Source organism: Budorcas taxicolor, chromosome 3, assembly GCF_023091745.1.
Source record: "Budorcas taxicolor isolate Tak-1 chromosome 3, Takin1.1, whole genome shotgun sequence".
NCBI lineage: Eukaryota > Metazoa > Chordata > Mammalia > Artiodactyla > Bovidae > Budorcas > Budorcas taxicolor.
Genome location: NC_068912.1, coordinates 93,316,555 through 93,340,770, shown reverse-complemented (window position 1 = coordinate 93,340,770; position 24,216 = coordinate 93,316,555). Strand labels below are relative to the sequence as shown.

General features: G+C 39.6%; 1 pseudogene; it reads left to right on the top strand.

The window, feature by feature from the left end:
• Nucleotides 1-1,544: 1,544 nt before the first annotated feature.
• Nucleotides 1,545-24,216, top strand: part of LOC128045607 (sterol carrier protein 2-like) — a 49,504-nt pseudogene continuing 26,832 nt past the window's right edge.

Sequence of the window (24,216 nt, the reverse complement as noted above, 5' to 3'; positions counted from 1 at the left end):
CTCCTCCTGCCCCCAATCCTTCCCAGCATCAGAGTCTTTTCCAGTGAGTCAACTCTTCACATGAGGTGGCCAAAGTACTGGAATTTCAGCTTCAGCATCATTCCTTCCAAAGAAATCCCAGGGTTGATCTCCTTCAGAATGGACTGGTTGGATCTCCTTGCAGTCCAAGGGACTCTCAAGAGTATTCTCCAACACCACAGTTCAAAAGCATCAATTCTTCGGTGCTCAGCCTTCTTCACAGTCCAACTCCCACATCCATACATGACCACTGGAAAAACCATAGCCTTGACTAGATGGACCTTAGTCGGCAAAGTAATGTCTCTGCTTTTGAATATATTATCTAGGTTGCTCATAACTTTCCTTCCAAGGAGTAAGCATCTTTTAATTTCATGGCTGCAGTCACCATCTGCAGTGATTTTGGGGCCCCCCAAAATAAAGTCTGACACTGTTTCTACTGTTTCCCCATCTATTTCCCATGAAGTGATGGGACCAGATGCCATGGGAGAAATATCAATAACCTCAGATGTGCAGATGACACCACCCTTATGGCAGAAAGCTAAGAGAAACTAGAGAGCCTCTTGATGAGAGTGAAAGAGGAGAGTGTAAACGCTGGCTTAAAACGCAACATTCAAAAAACAAAAGATCATGGCAATCGGTCCCATCATTTCATGGCAAATAGATAGGGAAACAATGGGAACAGTGACAGACTTAATTTTTGTGGGCTCCAAAATCACTGCCGATGGTGACTATAGCCATGAAATTAAAAGATGCTTGCTCCTTGGAAGAAAAGCTATGACCAACCTAGACAGCATATTAAAAAGCAAAGACATTACCTTGCTGACAAAGGTCTGTATAGGCAAAGTTATGGCTTTTCCATTAGTCATGTGTTGATGTGAGAGTTGGACCATAAAGAAGGCTGAACACTGAAGAATTGATGCTTTTGAACTGTGGTGTTGGAGAAGACTCTTGAGAGTCCCTTGGACTGCAAGGAGATCAAACCAGTCAATCACAAAAGTAATCAATCCTGAATATTCACTGGAAGGACTGATGCTGAAGCTGAAGCTCCAATACTTTGGCCACCTGATGTGAAGAACTGACTCATCTGAAAAGACCCTGATGCTGGGAAAGATTGAAGGCCAGAGAGAAGGGGCTGACAGAGGATGAGGTGGTTGGGTGGCATCACTGGCTCAGTTGACATGAGTTTGAGCAAGCTCTGGGAAATGGGCAAGGACAGGGAAGCCTGGCGTGCTGCAGTCCATGGGATCGCTAAGAGTCAGACATGACTGAGCAACGAAATAACAACAACAACACATGGAATTTCTTAAGCCCAAATATTGTCTAAATAAAGAGATTACTCAGGGAGAAAAATTAGCTAGCTGCAAAAATCTTCCAGAGTTTTAAGAGAAGTTATTAGGCAATCATAGTCTTGAGCGAATAAACTGGGTTAGTTAAAAGTCACAACTGAATGTCAGCCCTTGTCTTGCTTGAGAAAGCTGGTAGGGGCAATTTCTAAACCAAGGGACTCTGACTGTTCTGTGTTCGATATGTTAGGTCTGGCTCAGTGTGCTGAACTCTGATGGCAGCTGAAAGGGGAAGCCGGAAATAGGCAAGTGCCCGGTGCAGAGGTGCTCTGCAGCATAACACTGGCATTGGAGGAGCCACCCGTTGTCATGCTGTACAAGATGGGCTTTCCTGAAGTTGCCAGGTAAGTGGCATTCTAGGTTTTGTCTGGCAATGAACTCTTCTGATTTTTCACAACCAATGACGTTGTACATGTTAAAAAAAAAAGTCCTAATTTTGTCTTAGTTCTAAAAAGAACAAGTATCTCATTACCTTGCTTTAATAGCATGGCTTTAAAACTTTGAAGATGACAATTAACTTACAAACTTAACCAGCCTTAGGAAAATTTTGTTCAAAAAGGAGGCAGCGTAGTCAAAGGAGAATGTTGAACCAGAAGCCAGGGCTGGCCGGACACTTGTCTCAGCCTTGCCAACCTGAGTAATTGTAATTTAGGCAAGTCATTTTTGGTTTCCTTTCCCACAACTTATTTTCTCCCCATAGTGTCCCAGGCTTCTGAAGTTGTTTGGAGAAAGTTCTCAACTATGCTGAGTGTATCTCTGCAGATTTATGTTTCTGAATCCAGCTAAGCCCTCACTGCTGCTAGACTCCCACTAGACTCCTTTCTATTCACCTCTTGCTGATTTACTTTCTGCCCTTGTCAAATGCCTGTGCTCCTCAAATTTCCAAACACTTATCTTTTCCAAGCCTTTTCAGGATCCCTCGACCTCCTTCCTCTTCTCTCAGAGAAGTGCCCATCATTTTACAGAAGGAAAAAGCCCCTTTTCCTTTCCAAGGCACAGCTTTTCTTTGCTTCCTTTTGTTTCCTTCATTTTCTGTAACTTTGTTCCAAATAATGAGTACTCCCTCCTTCGTTTGACTCTTCCTTGTTGCCTTTCTATTGACTCCTTTCCCTCTGTCAGCAAGCTTGTTCAGATCTTCATATCTTCCCTATTCTAAAGCTCTGTTTTTCTCCCTACCTTAATTACTTTTTTTTTTTTTTTCTGTTTTCATGGTGAGCCTTTTATACTGAGCCACTTCTGTTTCTACTGTGAAATGTCTTTAGTTTCCCATCTCACCACTGAGATCAGGTAAGACCACCAATGGTCTGATTATGATATGTTTTTGTTTTTATTTTCCATCTTCATTCTCTTTAACCTTGTTGTAACTTTCAACACTAATTGGGAAATTCCTTAGCCAAGGCTCTAAGTTCTGCCCAAGTCCAGAGACAGAGTGTAGCAGCCTTTTATAATTTATAAGCTTCCAGATTCTAATCAAAATAAGCATTCCTTTCGGTCTGTTTGAGCTTACCACTGGGTTTTTCTAACAGTGCACACAAAAATAGCAGTTTTGAAATATCAGAAGAACCCCAATTTGGCCATTGTAGATTGATATCTCCTTTAGTATAGTTTTCCTAATTAAGTACTTGCAAACATGAGCTCTGTGCGTGCTGTACATGAATCTGGCTGGGGTGTTAGTGGCAGGTTTAGCTAGCACAAATCCTGGCAGCACTCTGCCTCGGCCTCTGTCTCCCCACTCTGCTCTGCCAGTATCCTCTTCTATCCAGACTGCCTGGCCAAGATGCTATCTCCTTTTCTCTTCCAACTCTTCTGCTCCCTGCTGCTCCTTCTTCCCCAGTAAAGAAAATTAAAAACGAATCAGAAGCGTTTGTGATTCCCTTTAAGGAGAAACATATTACAGGGAGAGGTGAATTGTCCTTGGTGCTTAGAAACACAGCCTGGACCCAAGTAAAATATAGAGTCTTGGCTAAGGAATTCCCCAATTCAAGTCAGGATCCATTGGGATTAGCTAAGGAGTTTGAGTTAAATATCCAGACCCATGAGCCCAGGTTTTCAGATCTATATCAATTAACACAGCTATTAGTTTCTAAGGCAAAGCAAGGAGTGGATAAAGAAAGCAGAATGGGAACAGACCCTTAATGGATTTTGAATCAAAGGCTCACACTGAATGTAAGGAATTAGCTCAGAAATTACACGAACTTATTCCAGAACTTTCCCCCAAACCTATTGATAGGACAAAGACTCAACAGTGCAAGCAAAGATGGGATAAATTAATTCTGGACTATTATGAAAGGTTTGAAAAAAATTTAAGCAGTATTCTGGCTTAACACCCGAATAATTCTCTAACCAACAAAATGATCTTTTGCTTAACTCCACCATTTTAAAAGGCTTTGATGAGGATTTAGCTAGTCTTGTTAAAAGACACAATCTAGATTGGCCCGAGTTACATACAAACACTTTTGTTACTGGCTAACCAAATTTTCAAGACCATAAAAAAGAAATAAAAGGGGGTATCTATGAAAATAGAAGCCCTTCTATGAAAATTAAGAGTGTTCAATTGTGCCAATTAAATACACAATGCCAATTGAAGGTTAACTGATCTCTTTAATTCCCAACCCCTAAAGAAAGCTAGTTTGAAGAAAAAAAAATAATCTCTTCAGAATTCTGGCCCTGAGGGAATAAGTCCTAATAGGAGAACTTGATTTTCCCTCCCTGTGTCTTTAGACCAGAGCTCTCAGGATCTGATTGAAGGGGGGAAAAAAAGGACAGAAAAGAAATTCTTTTTAAAATTTAGCTTATTCCATCTGCTACTTGTAGCTAGTGAGTTTTATATTGGGTATATTGACATTGTGATATCTGATTCATAACTAAGTTTAGAAAATGAAGCTAGCTATGAGATCTCTTGTTGTGTCTGTATGTTTGTTTATGTGTACATTATCTTTGCTTTTACCTTTGGATGATATTATCAAATTCATTGTCAATGAGCTCTACTTAACTGGATTAAAGGAAATTAAGTCCTTGGATAAATTCTGAAAAGTATAGTAGGTAATTGGCCAGAATTAATTTCAGGTTCACATGAACTGGGAAATAGTATTGTTACTAAACTAATATCTGGTATTAATGTTTAAGTTTGTTGATCTAATTAATATAGACATGACTTTAGAATCATCAACATTAAGCATAATACTTAGATTGTGCCTAGGTTTGATAAAAGTTAAATAGAATCTTCTTGTATTCATAGCAAACTTGTCAGCAAAGGAAGTAACTTGATGTAAAGAAACTTTTAAGGAAAGAAAATGTAAATGAGATAAGAGCATTTAGATAAACTCTATTAAAAATAATTATGCTTTTGGAATGTCTATCTAAAATAGTCTCTCTAGATTCTGGTAACTTGAAATTTAGGTGCTAAATTAAGTGATGGAGATTTGTTGAATAGCTAGGTCATTCCCACATAAAATAAGGTACTGAAACATCAATTACTGAACATTGGCATCCTTTTACAGAGAAACTAAAGGCATTTAGGATTATTATTAATGAAAATTCTTGGTGTTATGCTCTTTATAAGAAAGCAAATGTTTTAGAAATTATTACTGGTATTTATGTTCACCAACCTAAATAATACTAATGTAAAGAACAATTCATAGTTGCTTACACCTTCAGTTTCATAAGAAATCAAGGTTTTAAGAGCTGAGACCTCTAATTTAAACATGTAATTAAAGCTGACAAAAATAATAAAGGTAACATTTCAGTATACAGTAGGAAAGTAGAATGTTTATAGTAAAGAAGGAATGAGGAATGGAATTGCATTTTATTAAGGGAAAAGGAGGTAACCAACCCTGGTGGCTCAATGGGTGAAGAATCTGCCTGCATTGCAGGAGACACAGGAGATGGGGGTTTGATCCCTGGGTTGGGAAGATTCTCCTGGAGGAGGTAATGGCAACTCACTCCAGTATCTTGCTTGAAAAATCCCATAGACAGAGTAGCCTGGCTGGGTACACTCCAAAAAGATCACAAAGAGACAGGACTGAGCTGAGCGAAAGCACACATCAGCGCGTGTGGACTGTAGCATAAGGGAAAAGGAGGTAGGTCTGACTTAGAGCTGGCTATCTCTGGATGGATACAGAAAGTGATACAGTGATACGGATGGATACAGAAAGTGATACAGTGATACGGATGGATACAGAAAGTGATACAGTGATACTAATGGATACAGAAAGTGATAAAAGGTTTGCGGAAAGTAGACCCTGAGAAAAGTTTTGTGTATGATCAGGACTGACTAAGTTTAAAATAAATTTAATTGAGTAAATGAATTTTAAAAGTAAGTTGGTGAAAAACTTGAATCCAGCATTTTCTCTCTGCTAAGAAAACAAGTTTTCTTAAGATGCTGAACTGCCTTTGATAACAGATTTTAAGTTTCCCTACTTTTAAGTGATCTGTTCTGTATTTGCCTTTGAAATCTTTTACTGTTACTTTGATTAAGTGAGTAGCTATTGTTTCACAGTGACCTGTGATCCTGTCTATCTGAGTGTTCTAAATCCTCTGGATATTTATTGACAAAACTTCCTATATCAAATTCTAATGAAGTCCTTTTGATGTCTAGTCAACTTTAGGATGCTTCAGAAGCTCCCTGAAACATCCCAAAGAGAGATATTCAACTAATTAGGTTCATTTGATATGTTCAATTATATGAGAAGTATTAGCAAATGAGTAATACATCTTCTTAGGTTATTTTGTATGATGGATATTACTAATATAGATATTCTATAAATTTTATGAAATTCCCTAAGCTTGAATATGTCCTAGTAAAATGTTGTCAGTCATAAATCTAGTCATTATCTTAAAGTGTTGTATGTCACAGTAGTAACCAAGTTTCTTTGTCAACTGCATCATAATCAGATTTTAAATGTGCCTTCTTAAGTCTTTTATCATTATAGACAATTATGGTTTTATTCTAATACTTTGCAAAAATGCTCCCTTTATACGAAGATGTATAAAATGGACTTCTGGATAATTGGAGCGTTCTGATTTTCAGACCATAATGCTGAACTGGGTAAGAAATTAAAGAATTCTAATGGAAAACCTGATGACTTCATAAAACTGTTAGCAAAAAGGATTAGTAACATAGGACTTGGTGAACTGGTGAATATGCTTATAATTTTTATGGTTTATATATGAAAAATTACTGGCTTGCATATGTATTTTCCAGGTAAAAGGAAAATCTTCCCCTCAAAATAATTATGACTTACAGCAATTTGGTAAAGTATACCTTTGTAAACAGAATTTAAACATTTAACTTTTCTCTCTATCTGCTCCCTCCAGAGACTGGAAACTCTTGGGTTCCCAGCAGCCTCATCAGATAAATTGGAGCCTCATGCCACCTACTCCTGCCTCACCGCTGTTCACTCTCCCCGAAGAACAAGTCGGTCAGGAAGCCATGCTGCTGCCATGGCCTTCAAAGACACAAGAAAGACTCTCATGGAGCCAGAGGTGGCTATTCACCAGATTAGGATCACCTTCACCAGCCACAATGTGAGGTCTATGGAGAAGCCATGTGCTGGTCAGCGGTGCAAAGGAAAAGAGTCTCAAAGTGAAAGGACCTGTTCGGATGCCTACCAAGACTCTGAGAATAACTATAAGGAAAACTCCTTGTGGTGAAGGTTCTAAGACTTGAAATTGATTCCAGAAGAAAATCCATAAGTGACTCATTGACCTGCAGAGTCCTTCTGAGATTGTCGAGCAGATCACTTCCATCAGTATTAAGTCAGGAGTCAAGGTAGATGTCACCATTGCCAATGCCTAAATCAACCTTTTTAATAAGTTGATACTCAGCTGTTTAAAAAAAAAAAAAGCTTCAGCAAAGCAAAAAGTAGTCCATTTGATCAATTAGAGTTATACAAATCATAAATCAGGTCAAGTTTATTGAGACCAGATTTATTTTGCAAACAAATTAGTCTTAATTTGGTTATATTTGGTAGATATGAAGGTTATTTTAGAGAGAAAAAGATTATGTTTCAATGAATGTTAAATCCCAGTTTTATTAATGGAGGTCTGTATTTCCTAAGATTCGCTTCCTGGATAGTTCCTTGTTGTTATATTAATATAAAGGTTAATTGAATTATTAAAAGGATACTCTAAATTTTTTCTGAGCTTATCTCGGTAATTTATCTTTCAATGAAGGTCAGATGCCCCATGACCTATGACCAGGGATTGTGCATACTAGAAAAGAGAATGTAAAGGATGGTCTCCAACCTAGATGGAAGGACACTTATCAGGTCCTCTTAACTAGCTCATGCACAGTGAAACTGAAGGGAATTAACTTTTGGATTAATTCCCACTTGCAAAGACCCTTACATTGGACTAGCCTATAGAGAAGATGGCCACCCTTGATATCCCTTTAAAACAACACTCAAATGGAGAGAAACTACACTCACACTAGGATGAGAAGAAGACATCAGAAGTAGACAGCTAGCCCAAGATCCTGGACCTGACTCATATGATCATTTATCTTTTCTTGACTTCTTGGTACTTTGTATATGAATCAAATGTTTTCTTATCATGAGCACGATCATATGCTAATTTAAAAAATCAATACAGTTGTTGAGTTTGCTGCTAGTTAGCTATGTTAGTACTTTTGTGTTACCGTGGTGGATTTCTCTCCTCCAAGGCTCTGATTGAATAGCCCTTAAGAAATTATTTTAGAAGAAAGAAAGTTCAGCCCTATTCAGGCTACTCTTGATATTATTAGATGGGATCCCCTCACCTAGCCAATTAATAATACTTGCTCTGACCCTGGCCATAAAAATGAATTTTCTGGACTTCTCTGATGTTCCATTTGTTAAGACGCCACAGTTCCAGTGCTGGGATCACGAGTTCTGTCCCTAGTCGGGGAACTAAGATCTCACAGATGAACACAGGAGAAAAAGAAATTAAAAAGTTTTCTTGTCCTCCAAAGTTACTCAAGCTTAATCAGAGTAACAAGCAAAATTTCAACCAAGGAATAAAACCTGCCACAATTATGGAATGGATTTCTGAGGTTAACACCAGTCTATGCCTCCTGGTGGCTCAGACGGTAAAGCGTCTGCCTGCAGTGCAGGAGACCCGGGTTTGATCCCTGGGTTGGGAAGATCCCCTGGAGAAGGAAATGGCAACCCAGTCCAGTACTCTTCTGGAAAATTCCATGGACTGAGGAGCCTGGTAGGCTACAGTCCATGGGGTCGCAAAGAGTTGGACACGACTGAACGACTTCACATACATACATATGCTCATTTAAGTTTTAAGGTCCCTATTTTCTTGGGAGCAATTAAATTATACTAAGGATAACCAGCCTAATAACACTAGGAAGTTGGGCTGGGAACCTTATGGACAGTGCCAATATATCATTTCCCTGAAAGATAAGGCTTGGAACAGAGCAGAATAAGTCAGATGACCTGGAGATACACTGAACTATACCTAATGAAAGTTCTTGGCTTATGGCTTTAATACTGCTGTTGTGTGTTAGTCACTCAGTCATGTCTGACTCTTTGTGACCCCATGGACTGTATCCTGCCAGGCTCCTTTATCCATGGAATTATCTAGGCAAGAATACTTGAGTGGGTTTCCATTCCCTTCTCCAGGGGATCTTCCTGACCCAGGGATTGAACCTGGGTCTCCTGCATTGCAGGCAGACCCTCTACTGTCTGAACCTCCGACCCAATAGTACTGCTATCTGTGTTATTTGTATTTGCCTGTTTTACAAGATTACTGTTTCTTGCGTTACCAGATGTGTGGCTGAGCCTCTGACAAAATAGATAGTTCTATATGTGACCAATGATTGTAATAGTATAACTCTACATGTGGGAAGATACAATATGAGGGTTTTTTTTTTTCCTGGATCATAATAGATTAGTAAGACAGGTGGTCTGGAGACCTTTGACTATTGTTAAATAAGACCTAGCCCAATAGTAGCACATTGAGTGGACTACTAGCAAAATCTTCACCAGACCTAGGAATGAGCCTTTCTAGCATCATGGGATGAAATGGTCATGAAATGCCTCCTAAAACATGGTCAAATTTATAACCATGAGGGGGCCCTGTAACATACAAACTGGCGTTTGTCATGGGCACTTGCCATCTACCTCTACAAGGATTAAATCATGTGCTACTGCAGCAGCTGATCTTCAACACCCCCTGAAAGGAATTCAGGGTAGAGAGTAGAGATGAAGCATTCTGTGCTCTGGGAAAAATTGGCAGAACAGGTCTTCAGATAGTTAGGTATTTTCAGAAGTCAATTTTATGAGCCCAACTCTTGTATCTCCTCATATCTAGAAAAGCATAAAAATTCTTAATGGTGATGACTGCTCCTTCGTGAGTAGCAGAAACCCTCTGCAAAAAAATAAGTGTTTGATTGCATGTACTTCCCCTTCACTAAAATCACATATATACTGACCTTCCCCCTCTTTGGAGCAGTTTCTCAAAGCTATCTGAAATGCTGTCTCAGGCTACAGTCCTCATTTTGCTGCAAATAAATTTAATCAGAGCTTTCACATTGTAAATTTTTAAGTTGGCAGATCTTTGAGATCTAAGACTTTAATTCTCCCCTTGTGTTTGAAGATCTCCCTCCTACTGAGTAAATGTTTATTGAGTTGAATCAAATAAAAATATGTTGAATTTTGTTTCCACTTTAATCTGATTCATTTGTTCTGTATCATCTTCTGGAATTCCATCTAGTTCATATTTGGAGTTGAAAACCCTCAGTAAAAGCCAAACAATAAGAAGCTACCAGAGTCAGCACATTAGTATAGCCATCTAATTAGCTCAGAATAGAAGATTATGCATTTAGGGCAATAAATTCTGTTTTAAACATGGAATTCTCATAGTTTTATTTTCAGGAGACTAAATAATTGGGAGATAGAATTGTTCACAAAACTCCAGTTGATGTTTCTGAGAAGGCAGAAGAATGAAAAAATCCAGATGATGTATTAATGACTGAAAGAAATTGGCTTGAAGTACTGAAGATAGTTTTGATAGTTTTAGTGATAGAACATAACCCACTTCAAAGGCCAAAGTTGGGAAAATAATTATAACTCTGATGGTACAAATAAAATATCAAGTGAGGATTTGTTTTAAGTACTCATTGTACATAATCGGATTTCCTTAGTTTCTTGTTTGGCTAACTCTGATAGAGCAGATGCTTCATGCCTAGGCCCCTAAGTATGATCCTCTGAGTATATATGGAAAGGCAGACATACCTTTTTCAAAATGCTACAGAAGCCCAGAGGAAGAAATTAGTATGAAGACCCTAACTTTGAACTGGGATGACTAGGACTGTCCAGCAGAAGGGTAGAGGAAGGGCATCCCAGGCCTGTACACAGGTGTGGAGATTTGCAAATGCGAGACTTGGTGAGTGGTGGTCCTGTGTGGGCAGAGGGTGGATCATTTTGTTGTGCCTGGGAAGAGGGGCAGAGTCAGGACACAGGTGACAGGAGGGAGATTGGATCAAAGTCTTGAAAGGCTTCCAATGCTGTGCTCAGGAGTTTGGAATTTATCCTGAAAATAGGAGTTTTAGCAAAAGATTATGTGATTATATTGCACTTTAGGTAGATCATTCTCGTATTACTTTGACTTGAGTGATGGAGGCCAGGAATCCTTAGCAAACAGTTGTAGTAGTGTGGGTAAGATGTTTAGTGCTGCAACAGGGACCATGAAAATGAATAGGAGAGGTCATATTTAAGAGCTGTGACCAATTTAACTTACTTTACAGTTTTAATTAATTGTGCATTTAATTTACAGTTAAACTTTTCTTTCCTTTAGACCACTTCTGAATGTATTAGCTTTGTATTATAACATCATATTCATTTTATGCAAGACACAGGCTGAGAATACATTTGCTGCCTTCTTGCACAAGCATCACATGCTGACGATACCTGAGATGGAACTTTGATTTTTCTTCACTCCCACTGCATTCTTCCTTTTGGCACTACCATCCCCTCAGTTATTCAGGCCAAACACCTACATCATCCTTGGTCTTTCCCCTCCCCCTTAGACCTCCCTCATTCCCAGCAGCAAGGCGTATGGATCCTATGTCCAAAATATATTTTGAATCCACTTCCTTCTCTTCATCTCCACTGGCAGACTGCCTCCACTGCAGTCCAGACCACCACCATTTCCTATCTGGACCTCTTTAGCAGCCTCATAACTCTCTCCCCACCTAAGTTCTTGCATCCCAGCCTGGCCACTGCACACTGTTGTAAGAATAATCGCAACTATTTCACTTTCCTGTTGAATCATTTCAGCCAGTTCCCGAATTCCCTACTTTGGCCTGCATGATCTTGTCCCTGCCCAGTTCTCCAATTTCATTTCATGCCATTCTCCCCCCATTAACTGTACTCTAGTAACTGGTACTGTTTTACTTTCTTTTAACATAACAAACTGTTTTCTACCTTAGGATCTTTGCAGTTTCCTCTGAATGGCTAGCTCTTTTTCTTCCGTTAATTGGGTCTTAGCTTAAATTCACTTGCTCAGAGACATCATTCCTTGACTGCTTTACCTAGAGTAGGTTTCTCTTTTTGTTTGTTTCCTAATACTTGCAATTATTTTTGTGTGTTTACTTCTTTTTCTCCTGGAAAAATATAAACTCAGTGAGGGACTGTGTCTCACTTGTTCACTGTTAGACTTCCAGTACCTCAAACAAGGCTTGGCATGTGGCAAGCAGTCATTAAACATGTATGAAGTGATAGAAGGGAAGGGAAAAGAAGGGAGAAATGGATGGAATGTGTGGGGAGAGAGAAAGAGAAAAGGAAGGAGAAGGGGTAGGGAAAGAGGAAAGAAAGGCTTTGCTTACTGAGCAGCTGCTAGGCTCTTGACTCCATCAAGAGTATATCCATTTGGTGTTTGTTGTTCCAATCCTGGGCCAACCACTACCAGCAAGCTTGTATTATTTCAGAGGAATTACAAATCCTAAGGCGCCTTCACCTTTCACAAATCTTTGAGTCATCTGACACCTGATCCTCTGCAGCTTGTGATAGTCATGGTTGTCATTTTTTACCATGGGCTAGAGTCTCTGCTAGGTACCTTCTCCAGGGGATCTTCCCAACCCAGGGATCAAGCCCAGGTCTCCTGCACTGCAGGCAGATTTTTTACCAGCTGAGCCACAAAGGAAGCCCATCTGACTGACTAGGCTATCTAAAATAATCCACCCAACACACCAATATGCTTTCTTTATATTCCCTTAACCTGCTTTATTTTCTTTATAGTAACTATATTCTTCATTTTTTTTGCATATTCGTTTTCTCCCCCACTGGCACAGAGGCTTCACTCAGGTGAGTTTGTTGGTTTTTCATATTTTTTAAGACAATACCTACTGCCTAGTAAGCACCCAGTATTTGTTGAAAAAATAGGAAGAAAATCTTGTGGGTTTTTTTTTTTCTTTTTTCTTTTTTCGGGTTTTTTTTTTTTAAGCTTTTTTGGACAATACCGGTTTCCGTTGGGTAAGAGTCACAACATCTCTCAGGGTTTTTGAAAGTTACTACATTTATACAACATTTACTATATAAGTGTTAAAAAACCTAGTACCTGTGTGAGTCCATGGATTGAAATCGGTTATTTTCCACAGTTCTTTTAGAGCTCATCAAATTGAGGCTGCTCCAAACAGTTCTGCAGTTGACTAATTTAAGGTAGATCTTGTCTTTATGGAGATTGAGAAGAAGCTTGAAGATGTGATTTATGTAAACTACTACCAGGAGGGCCCTGGGCTAGAGGAAGCAGATATAGATTTCAGGTGTTGCCATGAACTGATACAAACTGAAAATTTATATCATATTGTCAGAAGATGTAAGTAAAATTTATGTAAAATACTACCAGGAGGACCCTGGGCTAGAAGAAGCAGATATAGATTTTGGGTATATCCATGAAGTGGTATAAGTTGAAAATTTATGTCATATTGTGAAGTATTGAGTGTATTTTACATTTCTCAGTGTCTTTTATAGCTTCCTTGTAATTCTGGTAAGGGCGTATTTCAGAAATTTATAAATCTCCAGGTTTCAATTATGTAAAGTGATTCTAATTTATTTTGGGGCAATTTCTTTCTGAATAAAAAGATTTTACCTAGAACTATTCAAAAGAATAATAATTAAAGGAGCCTTAAAAGTGCCTAATGGGTCTTCCCATGTGACTCAGTGGTAAAGAATCCACCTGCCAAACAGGAGATGCAAGTTTGATCCCTGGGTTAGGAAGACCCCCTGGAGGAGGAAATGGCAACCCACTCCAATATTCTTAGCTGGATAATCCCATGAACAGAGGAGCCTGGTGGGCTACGGTCCACAAGGTCACAGAGGCAGGCAGGACTGAGCACATGTGTATGCAAAGATACCTAACATCAAAAGTCCTTTTAAAAACAATTTTTTTTGTGCTTGAGTCTCAAAGTTTTAAAATCTGTTTTTCTTGTTTTAAAAATGAGCTGATTAAAAGAATTCTACAGAAACATACAAAGAAAAAAAAATTTTAATCTCCTGAAATGCCATTACTAAGAGCTCACTAAAGTGTTAACAGTCACTGATATTCTTTCAGACAGCTCTCTGTGTATACGAACATACAATTTCCTTATAACTAGGATCATACAATACATGAGTTTTTAAATTCATATTACATATGTGAACCTGTGTTTACGTACAGTAATTAGTTCTTGGTAGATAATAATCATACTCGAGCAATCTAACAGTAACTCTTTCTCCAAAAAGGGAGTTGTTCTCTTCAGGCAAAATTAGAGATCTATTTCATTGTTTCAAACTTAAAGGCATCTTGGAATTTCATAACTGATTTTAATTTTGCGGCCAACAAGGCAGTTACGCGAGTCATGTAATTCCAGTTACCCACCTATGAAGCTAACTAGCGGGGTGAAATAAAGAAAATGATTCAAAACATTTAAGGTGTGCATTTCACTTATGTTAGGGGAGCATCGTGAAGACAACCATTATGCCTGTCTCGAAACTCCCTTATTGTAGCACAAAAGATTTCTTAACATCTTAAGTAACTGTGCTGTGGGTGTGATTGTACTGAATAGCTAATGTGACTGATGTGTCTTGACAAAGTATCCTGCATTTTTAGAATTTTCATAATGATCACCAGTCTTCCTCAGGTAGAGAGGGCCAGGGCTGATTGTTCCCTGCAGGCAGGCACTGGCTCAGCAGCTTGCAGACCTAGTCTGCCACCATCTTGCAAGGATACACCTGCATTGGTCTACCTGTTGTTTTATAATCAGCTTTTATTTCTTCACAGTATATTCCCTGCCCATAAATGTAAAACCTTACTGTTGGTTTTAATGACCCCCATAGTCCCGAAGAAGGGCAATGCCAAAGAATGCTCAAACTACCGCACAATTGCACTCATCTCATACGCTATAAGTAAAGTAATGCTTAAAATTCTCCAAGCCAGGCTTCAGCATACATGAACCATGAACTTCCAGATGTTCAAGTTGCTTTTAGAAAAGGCAGAGGAACCAGAGATCAAATTGCCAACATCCGCGGATCATGGAAAAAGCAAGAGAGTTCCAGAAAAACATCTATTTCTGCTTTATTGACTATGTCAAAGCCATTGACTTTGTGGATCACAACAAACTGTGGAAAATTCTGAAAGAGATGGGAATACCTGACCACCTGACCTGCCTCTTGAGAAACCTGTATGCAGGTCAGGAAGCAACGGTTAGAACTGGACATGGAACAACAGACTGGTTTCAAATAGAAAAAGGAGTACGTCAAGGCTGTATATTGTCACCCTGCTTATTTAACTTATATGCAGAGTACATCATGAGAAACTCTGGGCTGGAGGAAGCACAAGCTGGAATCAAGATTGCTAGGAGAAATGTCAATAACCTCAGATATGCAGATGACACCACCCTTATGGCAGAAAGTGAAGAGCAGCTAAAGAGCCTCTTGATGAAAGTGAAAGAGGAGAGTGAAAAAGTTGGCCTAAAGCTCAACATTCAGAAAACGAAGATTATGGCATCTGGTCCCATCAGTTCATGGGAAATAGATGGGGAAACAGTGGAATACTGTCAGATTTTATTTTGGGGGGCTCCAAAATCACTGCAGATGGCGATTGCAGCCATAAAATTAAAAGATGCTTGCTCCTTGGAAGGAAAGCTATGACCAGCCTAGATAGTATATTAAAAAGCAGAGACATTACTTTTCCAACAAAGGTCTGTCTAGTCAAGGCTATGGTTTTTCCAGTGGTCATGTATGGATGTGAGAGTTGGACTGTGAAGAAAGCTGAGCACTGAAGAACTGATGCTTTTGAACTGTGGTGTTGGAAAAGACGCTTGAGAGTCCCTTGGACTGCAAGGAGATCCAACCAGTCCATCTTATAGGAGATCAGTCCGGGGTGTTTGTTGGAAGGACTGATGTCGAAGCTGAAACTCCAATATTTTGGCCACCTGATGCGAAGAGCTGACTCATTGGAAAAGACCCTGATGCTGGGAAAGATTGAGGGCAGGAGGAGAAGGGGACGACAGAGGATGAGATGGTTGGATGGCATCACCAACTTGATGGACATGGGTTTGGGTAGACTCCAGGAGTTGGTGATGGACAGGGAGGCCTGGCGTGCTGAGGTTCATCGGGTTGAAAAGAGTCAGACATGACTGAGAGACTGAACTGAACTGAACTGAAGTACACGTTTGAATATAGGTATCGTAATCGGTATCATAATCTGTTTAACTTGGAGAAGGTGATGGCACCCCACTCCAGTGCTCATGCCTGGAAAACCTCATGGACAGAGGAGCCTGGTAGGCTGCAGTCCATGGGGTCGCTAGGAGTTGGACATGACTGAGCGACTTCACTTTCACTTTTTACTTTCATGCATTGGAGATGGAAATGGCAACCCACTCCAGTGTTCTTGCCTGGAGAATCCCAGGGATGGGGGAGCCTGGTGGGCTGCCATCTATGGGGTCGCACAGAGTTGGACACGACTGAAGTGACTTAGCAGCAGCAGCAGCAGCAGCAATCTGTTTAGCCTCCTCTGATGAACATCGGGTTGTACTTAAATCTTGCAAAACAAAAGGTATAATAAATTTCCTTTTGCACTTATCTTTAATTACTTAATGCCCTGGTCAGCTTAGCACAAATAATTAGAAGAGGGAATTGTTGGGTTGTGAGATATGTATGTCTAGCTTTTTGATACAAATTGCCAATATATCCACCCAAACAAAGGGGTACTAATTTACAAACTCAATGACAATTCATGAGTGTTAGTAGGAAATTATATCTCCTTATTGTTGTTTAAATTTCTTTCATTACAAGTGTCCATTAAAATGCAATTGGACTCTCTAAGGCCTGAAAAAAGCTTTTTCATGCCACTAATATTTGCCTGCAGAGTAACCCATAGAATAGTTCCTTCTGCCAGGTTGTCCCATTTTTTCAACGTTATCATGTCCAAAAAAACAATTTAGAGAGTATCTGGCATGGCTGTATGTCAATGATTGAGTACTTCATTACTAGAATTAACAACACAGTGTTGTTTTTATTTCACAGTCTTTTTTAGATTTGCAAATGTTTGCCTCTTGCTCCCATTTGAATTCTTCTCCCTCTATAACCTCTCTTGCGTGGACCTTGTCCCCTTATTTTTTCTCTCCTTCCCATGATTGTCAGTTTCCTAAATGTTTGCAGCACTAGAAAGTGCAAGTATTGGAATCTTTTGTCAATTCATACATTTTCTGCTTTAACAAAAGAAGCCTGGCAAAGATTTTATTTCCACTTTTGTCTTCATTAGCAGTACTCCATTGCCCTTCTTTGAATTCTGTCTTAATTTTTTGTTCCCATTAAGTTTTAGTACAGGACCTACTCCTTGACCTTTCGCTACTCAGAAAGAAGTGCTTTTCTTCAAGCAAGGAGGCACTTAGAACTTTCTTAGTATTCGTGATCTCCAGTTTCGCAAGAGATGTGTAGTTTCTTTACACTTTTAGCTCTGTCCTCCTTGTCCTTTTCCTTACCCTCTCATTTCCTCTTCAAATGGAAATGTTTTATTGACCAAAGGATATGATTTTTTTAAGAGGATCTGTTGGTTTTCAAAAGTAACAGCAACTGCAAATTTAATCTACATCCATCTTAAGGAAGTGGGAGGAATTTCCAAGTATTCAGGTAGAATTCCTAAATCTTTGCTGTGTTCTCCTTCTCTAATTTGTTGGTGTCTGCCATAGCTATTCCTGAGGCATTGTGCAAACAGATGGCATAGGTGCAGCTGGAAGTTCATGGGTCATTGGCTTCCAGAGGAGGTCTGGCTCTTTGGGTGGTCCAGCACACCAGTATTACTAATCTACTTTTCTGGATTACCTCCACAGAACCTTGAAGGATAAAGGATTTCAATGAATGTGGAAAAGACTTTGAACTTTCTTTTAATTTATGTATGGTGACAGAAACTACTTTTATAGGCTAAAGTTTGGAAGTATCGATGTAACCTAATTTGCCTTTGGTATGAAAAAATAGAAAGAGCATTGGATTTGGAGTTAAACCAACCTGAGATTGAGTTCTGGTTTTATTGCTTTACTTGTCGTATGTCCCTGTCTCTCAGGGAACATAGAGTTAAAAGGGAAAGCAGACAAGAAAAAATTTTCCCAGAAAAAAAACAAACTGCTTTAACAAGAAACTTGCACATGGGTGTATGTGCAAAGAGCTCTTAAAGTGTCCAGTAGAGACAGAAAAGCCTTTCCAGAGGACTTAGCATGTGAACTGAGACTTGAGTTTATGAAGCTGGGTGGGAATGGAGAATATTAATACCTATCCAACTACTTACAGGGTTTCATGAAAAGTAAAGAAATAATGTTTATAAATAAGTGCTTGTAAACTTTATAGCCCCCAAAAGATTATTATCATTATTAATTTTTCTTAATGTTAACTTAAAATAATTTGACTGAGATCTTTTAAGGGAAGCCAAAATAAGAGAATTTCTCTTCTTCACCTTAAAAATCTGACAGTCATTTTGGTTTCTTGATTTAACTAGCACATGTTGGTAGTTGATTTCAGAACATTCACTTGTAAGATTTCCCTCCATGGCTGTTAGATAAGTAGGCCTGCATTAAATATTTTTATAATAGCTTCTTTGAAGTCCTAAGACTCAGGGTTGATTCTAGACAGGTTCAGGAGTGTTATCTATGTAGAAGAAAAAGATTTACACACCCACTAAGATAACTAAAATAAAAGAGACAGACAAATATTGGTAAGGATGTGGAGAAACTGGAACCTTCATTGATTGCTGGTAGGATTGTAATGTGGCGCAACCACTTTAGAAAACAGTTTGATAATTCCTCAAAAAGTTAAACATCACCTTATGATCCAAATTTCACTTCTAAATATATGCCCTAGAGGAATTAGAGCTTATGTCCATGTCAAAACTTACACACCAAAGTCCATAGCAATGTTATTTATAATAGCTAAAAAGGGGAAATAGCCATCAAAGATGAAAGGCTAAACAAAATGTACTGTGTCCATACAATGGAATATTCTTTGGTCATGAAAAGTAATTAATTACTGGTACATGCTTCAGTGTGGATGAACCTTCAAACCATTATGCTAAGTGAAAGAAACGAGTCACAAAAGAACATATATATGTTTGATTGCATTTGTGTGAAATATCCAGAATAAGCAAATCAATGAAGACAGAAAGTAGATTAGTGGTTGCCAGAGGCTAGAAGGAGGACAGAATGGCAATGGTAGAGGGTGACTGTTAATGGATATGGGTTTTTTGGGGGACTGATAAGTATGTTCTAAATTTAGATAGTGATGTTGGAAGGAGAAGGAAGGAAAAAGGAAACCACTCTACAGAGATATGGATCTGAGGTTATTTTTCCAGCCTCATTTCCCAAGATCCAAAAGTAGCTGATGGATGGGATATGACTTGTATAATTCTTCATACAAACCCAGGAAATCAGTTAAACCACTTATCTTTAAATTCTGATTGTGGAACACCAAACATATATGTGAGGGAATTTATCTGCTAGAAAAAAAGAGGGGATACGGTTCCTATGTTCTGAGAGGCCAGAGTGAATCTTCCAGAAATTATTGAGACAAATGAAGCCTATTTCAATAGAAAGTGCTGCTGCGCCACCCACTGCCCCATTCCCCTGCCCTTCCACCGGTTGTATCCAGAAAGCCACTTTCATCCGAAGATCTGGCAGATGAAGGAGTTGCTGCCCACATGCCTTTTGGATTTTTCTGGGTGAAAGATCCTAAGGGAGCCTGGGAACTACATGCTGATCCAGCCGCTCACATCATGTATCTATTTAAACATTTAATTTGGGGAGAAAGCCAGAGGAATGAACTTAATATAACTCTGGTGTTTTCCTTTCCAGGAAGGAGAGCAGTTTGTGAAGAAAATCGGTGGTATTTTTGCCTTTAAGGTGAAAGATGGCCCTGGGGGTAAAGAAGCCACCTGGGTGGTGGACGTGACGACAAAGAGGATCTGTGCTCCCTAACTCAGGTCAGTGCAGTGATGACCTCATTGATAGGAGCACTGACAAGTTCACAGAGGAAATGGGGGCCTGCCTTGGTGTCCCCAAAGGGCTGGCTTTAGAGTTATAGAACCTTGTCAAAGAACTGGGGAATCTTTGGGAATAGGACTAGGTCCCAGCTGCTTCTTCCCAGAGATTGAGAGGCTCCGTCACTGTGGCTAGCCTTATGCTTTGGAACTACACAAACTTGGGTTTAGAGTCCTGGTCCTGCCACTCACAGATTTTGGCCTTAAAAATTATTTCCCTTCTCTGAGCTTTGTTTTTTAGATTTGTAAATGGAAATAATAAATGGTACCTATTTCCTAGGATTCATCTGTAGATTAAGAGCAATAATGATCTCCTAATTAACCTGTGAAGAGCATGGTTCAGTGTATGGCTGTTTGTCCTCAGAAGACCTAACTGTACCCACTGTCTCCACTCCATCTCATCCCAGGCTTTCTTGGACCTACTCCAGTCAGCTTTTGTCAGCTCATCATTATCCCATAACTGTTCTTGCAAGGTCACAAGTAATCACTGGGCTGCTAACTTCAGCGGTTAATTCCCAGCCCTTATAATATCACTCTTCCAGGCTCTCTCCCTACCTATTGGCTGTTCCTTCTTGGCCTCTCTTCCCATTTTTTTTTCTCTTCCCTAAGTATGTAAATATTGGTGTGCTCTAAGGCTCAGTTCTGTCTATATTCACTCCTTGGGGCTCTCATCTAATTTCATGCTTTTCAAACCATGTCTGCACTGATGACTCCCAGGCATCTTCAGTGTGAACTCAAACACTGAACTCCAGGCATATATTCAGCTGCTTAACTAATGAGTTTACCTGTATACTTAATAGGTTTCTTAAAGCTAATATGTCTGAAACCAAACTGCTGCTCTTCCTCCCACCCTGCTTTAATTGTGTTCTCCTTCCACTGTCTTCTCCATGTTGGTAAACTGCACTTCTGTCTTACCAGTTCCTCAGTCTAAAATCCTTGAGGCCATGCTCGGCTCTTCTTTTTGTTTTTTGAAACTGAAGTATAGTTGATTTACAATGTTGTGCCAATCTCTGCTATATAGCAAAGTGACTCCTTTTACACACATACACCTTCTTTGAATGTTCTTTTCCATTACAGTTTATCCCAGAGATTGGATGTAGTTCTCTGTGCTATACAGTTGGACCTTGTTGGTTATCCATTCTAAATGTAATAGCCTGCATCTGTGTTGACTCTTCTTTTTCTCGCACTCCACAGTCTAATCTGCCAGCAAATTCTTTCCTCTGCTACTGCCACCTTGGTCCTCCACCATTTTTGCCCGATCTCCATTTCTAACCTTGCCCCCTATAGGTTCTTCTTCACACACACCAGCTGGAGTGATCATTTTAAAACTCAGATTCTCACCCTTCTCGGCTCAAAACAATTCAGTGACTTTCAACTCACAGAGCTGAAATTAGAGTTCTTACTATCACACTACATGATTGGCCCTAGTCTTCTCTTTCTTACTACCTTTTCCTCACTTTGCTCCAGTCACACTGGCCTCCTTGCTATTGCTTGAACGTGGGGTGTTCCTGGGATTGCCATCCCTCAGATATCCTCACGGCTGGTCCTTTTATTTGCTTCGGATTTTTGCCCAAACGTCACCTCAGTGAGACTTTCCCCGGCCACACTTCTAAATCACACCTCATTACCATTCCCTGTTGTCCTTTTCTGACATATTTTTCTTTTTAGCACTTACCTCCATCTGCTATACCATATCTTATCTATTTGCTTATTGTCTATCCCCCACTAGAGGTGTGAACTGCGTGAACGCAGAACATTTGCCTCTTAGGTTCACTGCTATATTCACAGTACCTAGAATAATACCGGATACCTGGTAGGCCTTCAATAAAATAGATAATAAAAATGAACAGCAGAATGAATGAGTGATGCTTACTAAGCATTCAGTAATGGTAGCTATATTGTATGCTATGTGTCTGTCTTTGGAGAGAGCCTGTTACAGTTAAGAGATGTGAGGGATAAGAACTAGCTTTTTAGAGGGCTATACTATGAACTTTGAAAGTGATTTGATATATAATCTATCCATTAAAACTTTTTGAGTAGAAAAGGAAAGTCAGAACTGCATTTTAGAGGATGAAGCTGCTGCATTAGACCTGATGAATTAGAAGGGAAGAAATCAGAGGCAGAGAGAGCAATTAGGAGGATGGATGATACCACCATCTGAGTTAAGCAAAAAGGATAGCCCAAGTGTTGGCAGTAAGAAAAAAGGACGTTGTTACATGGCAGTTTCCAGGAGTGTTTGGAGTGAAATTGATGCTACCTGGAAGCTGTAAAGTAGGAGGTCTGTCAAAGATGGTAGGGTTCATTGGTGGTGGTGGTTTAGACCCCGTGAACCGTATCCCACCAGGCTCCTCTGTACATGGGATCTCCCAGGCAAGAATACTGGAGTGGGTTGCCATTTCCTTCTCCAGGGGATATTCCTGACCCAGGGATCGAACCCGGGTCTCCCACATTGAGGGTAGTCTCCTGCATTTCAGGCAGATTCTTTACCAATTGAGCCCCCGGGGAAGCTCAGAGTTCATTACCACAACATAATTGAAGAAGGTCCCAGAGGAGAGGATGACATCACGAACACAGGTGGAAGGAGGGTTAGCCTTAGCAAGGAGGGAGGGATACTTCTTTCTTTGAGAGGGTAAATACTCAGGGGCATTTTGAGGTACAGAGGAGGTTGACAGAATTCTTAAACTAGAGTTCAGAGCTTGGAGAAAATATTAAGAGCAGTGTTATGTGCACTGTTGAATAAGGAATTAATCAGAAAAAAAAAGGAATTAACTAGAGATAATGAAGGAAAAGCTGAGCAGCAGTGAGGGCACCTGGTGTGGGCAGCATTTTTTTTCTCAAAATGAGTGGGCAGAAAAATAATTACGCTTGCATTCTATGAGCTTCCATCTAACATAATGTAGGAAGGAAAACTAATGTTTCATCTAGATTTTAGCTTCAAGAACTAACAAGAACTTTGGGGAAATAATGCTGAGTTTTTAAATGACTGACGTTTAATGGTTACTTCAGGATTATAAATTGATATGCCTAGACAGATGTAGTTTTTAGAGAGAATTTTTCTTATTTTCTTATTAGTGTTTGTTTGTTTTGAAAGGTTACATGCTTATGGAAATGTACTAAAAATTTCAGAAAAACCATGTTCTCTGTATATGGACTCTGGCAGTGAACTCTCCCCACATTAGGTGCCCCATCCCAAACCTGCAGGAATTTTACTCTGAATTTCTGCTGAAACTGATACTTGTTGGCAGCTGGGAGTGGTGTTGAAATATGGACTTACCAGTAAAAGCTGCCACGGGAAATTGCCAGCTCTTTTTACATCATCCAACAAATGACCATTTGTTAGAGATCAGCTATGTTAAAGCATTAATAACCTGTCCTAGTTTGAACCGACATCTGAAAGAGAATTGTTAATTCTTTTGACCTGTCCATACTGTTGAGAGGTTTACTTTCTGCAAACATAGTAAGATTTGCTTAAATGTATTTCACTTGCCTATATTCTAAGAGCTTGGTAATGATACAGATGGTTGTATCAAGGACTTTTAGATTTTGTACATTTTCCATACTCTTTTCTTGCTGCCTGGGTGCTTCTCTATCAGTTCCACCTCTCCCCCCTCTCCTTTGAAACAATTCACATAGCATGTCTCCAGGAAGCCAACATTGATTAATTTAACATGACATATTATTCTTTCATTCCTACAGTCTGCTCCCTCAGCACCTACTTGCATTCTCAACCCTGCCCCTTCGTGGGGAACATGATATAGAGAGCCTCAGAGTCTCCCATCCCCAAGGTACAGGAGAAAGAGCATAGTCTTTGGAGATACCCAAACCTGGGTTCAGACCTTGGCTTTGTCACTCATTAGATATAAACTTTTCCTGAGTCCAATTTTCTCACCTACAAAATGGTGAGAATACTGTCTGTCTGTGGAGCAGTTGTGGGGATTAAATGAGATAAGGTATGTAAAGCCCCTAGCATGGTAAGTGCTCAGTAAATCATTACTTCCTTCCCATCCTATAAAGTAAACATTAATTTTGCTTAAATGCATTGGAATTGCCTGTGATTCTTTAAAAGGACATAGGGAGCTGAGGACGCATCTGGGATGCATCAGATGCTGATGAATTGGTGAAGGCCCAGTGAACATTGAGCTGTTGAATGTTTGTATTTTTCCTGTAACAAGAGGAGCCATATAACTTAGGAGCTGGGAGTGTAGGCTTTGGCAGCAGGAATCTGCTTCCCTACCTAGCTCAGCCACTTACTAGCTGTGTGACCTTGAGCAAGTTGTTTGACCTCTCTTACCCTTATAGGGTTATTATTAAGATCAAATGAGTCCAAGTATGTGAAGTTCTCAGCATAGTAAGAGCTCAGTAA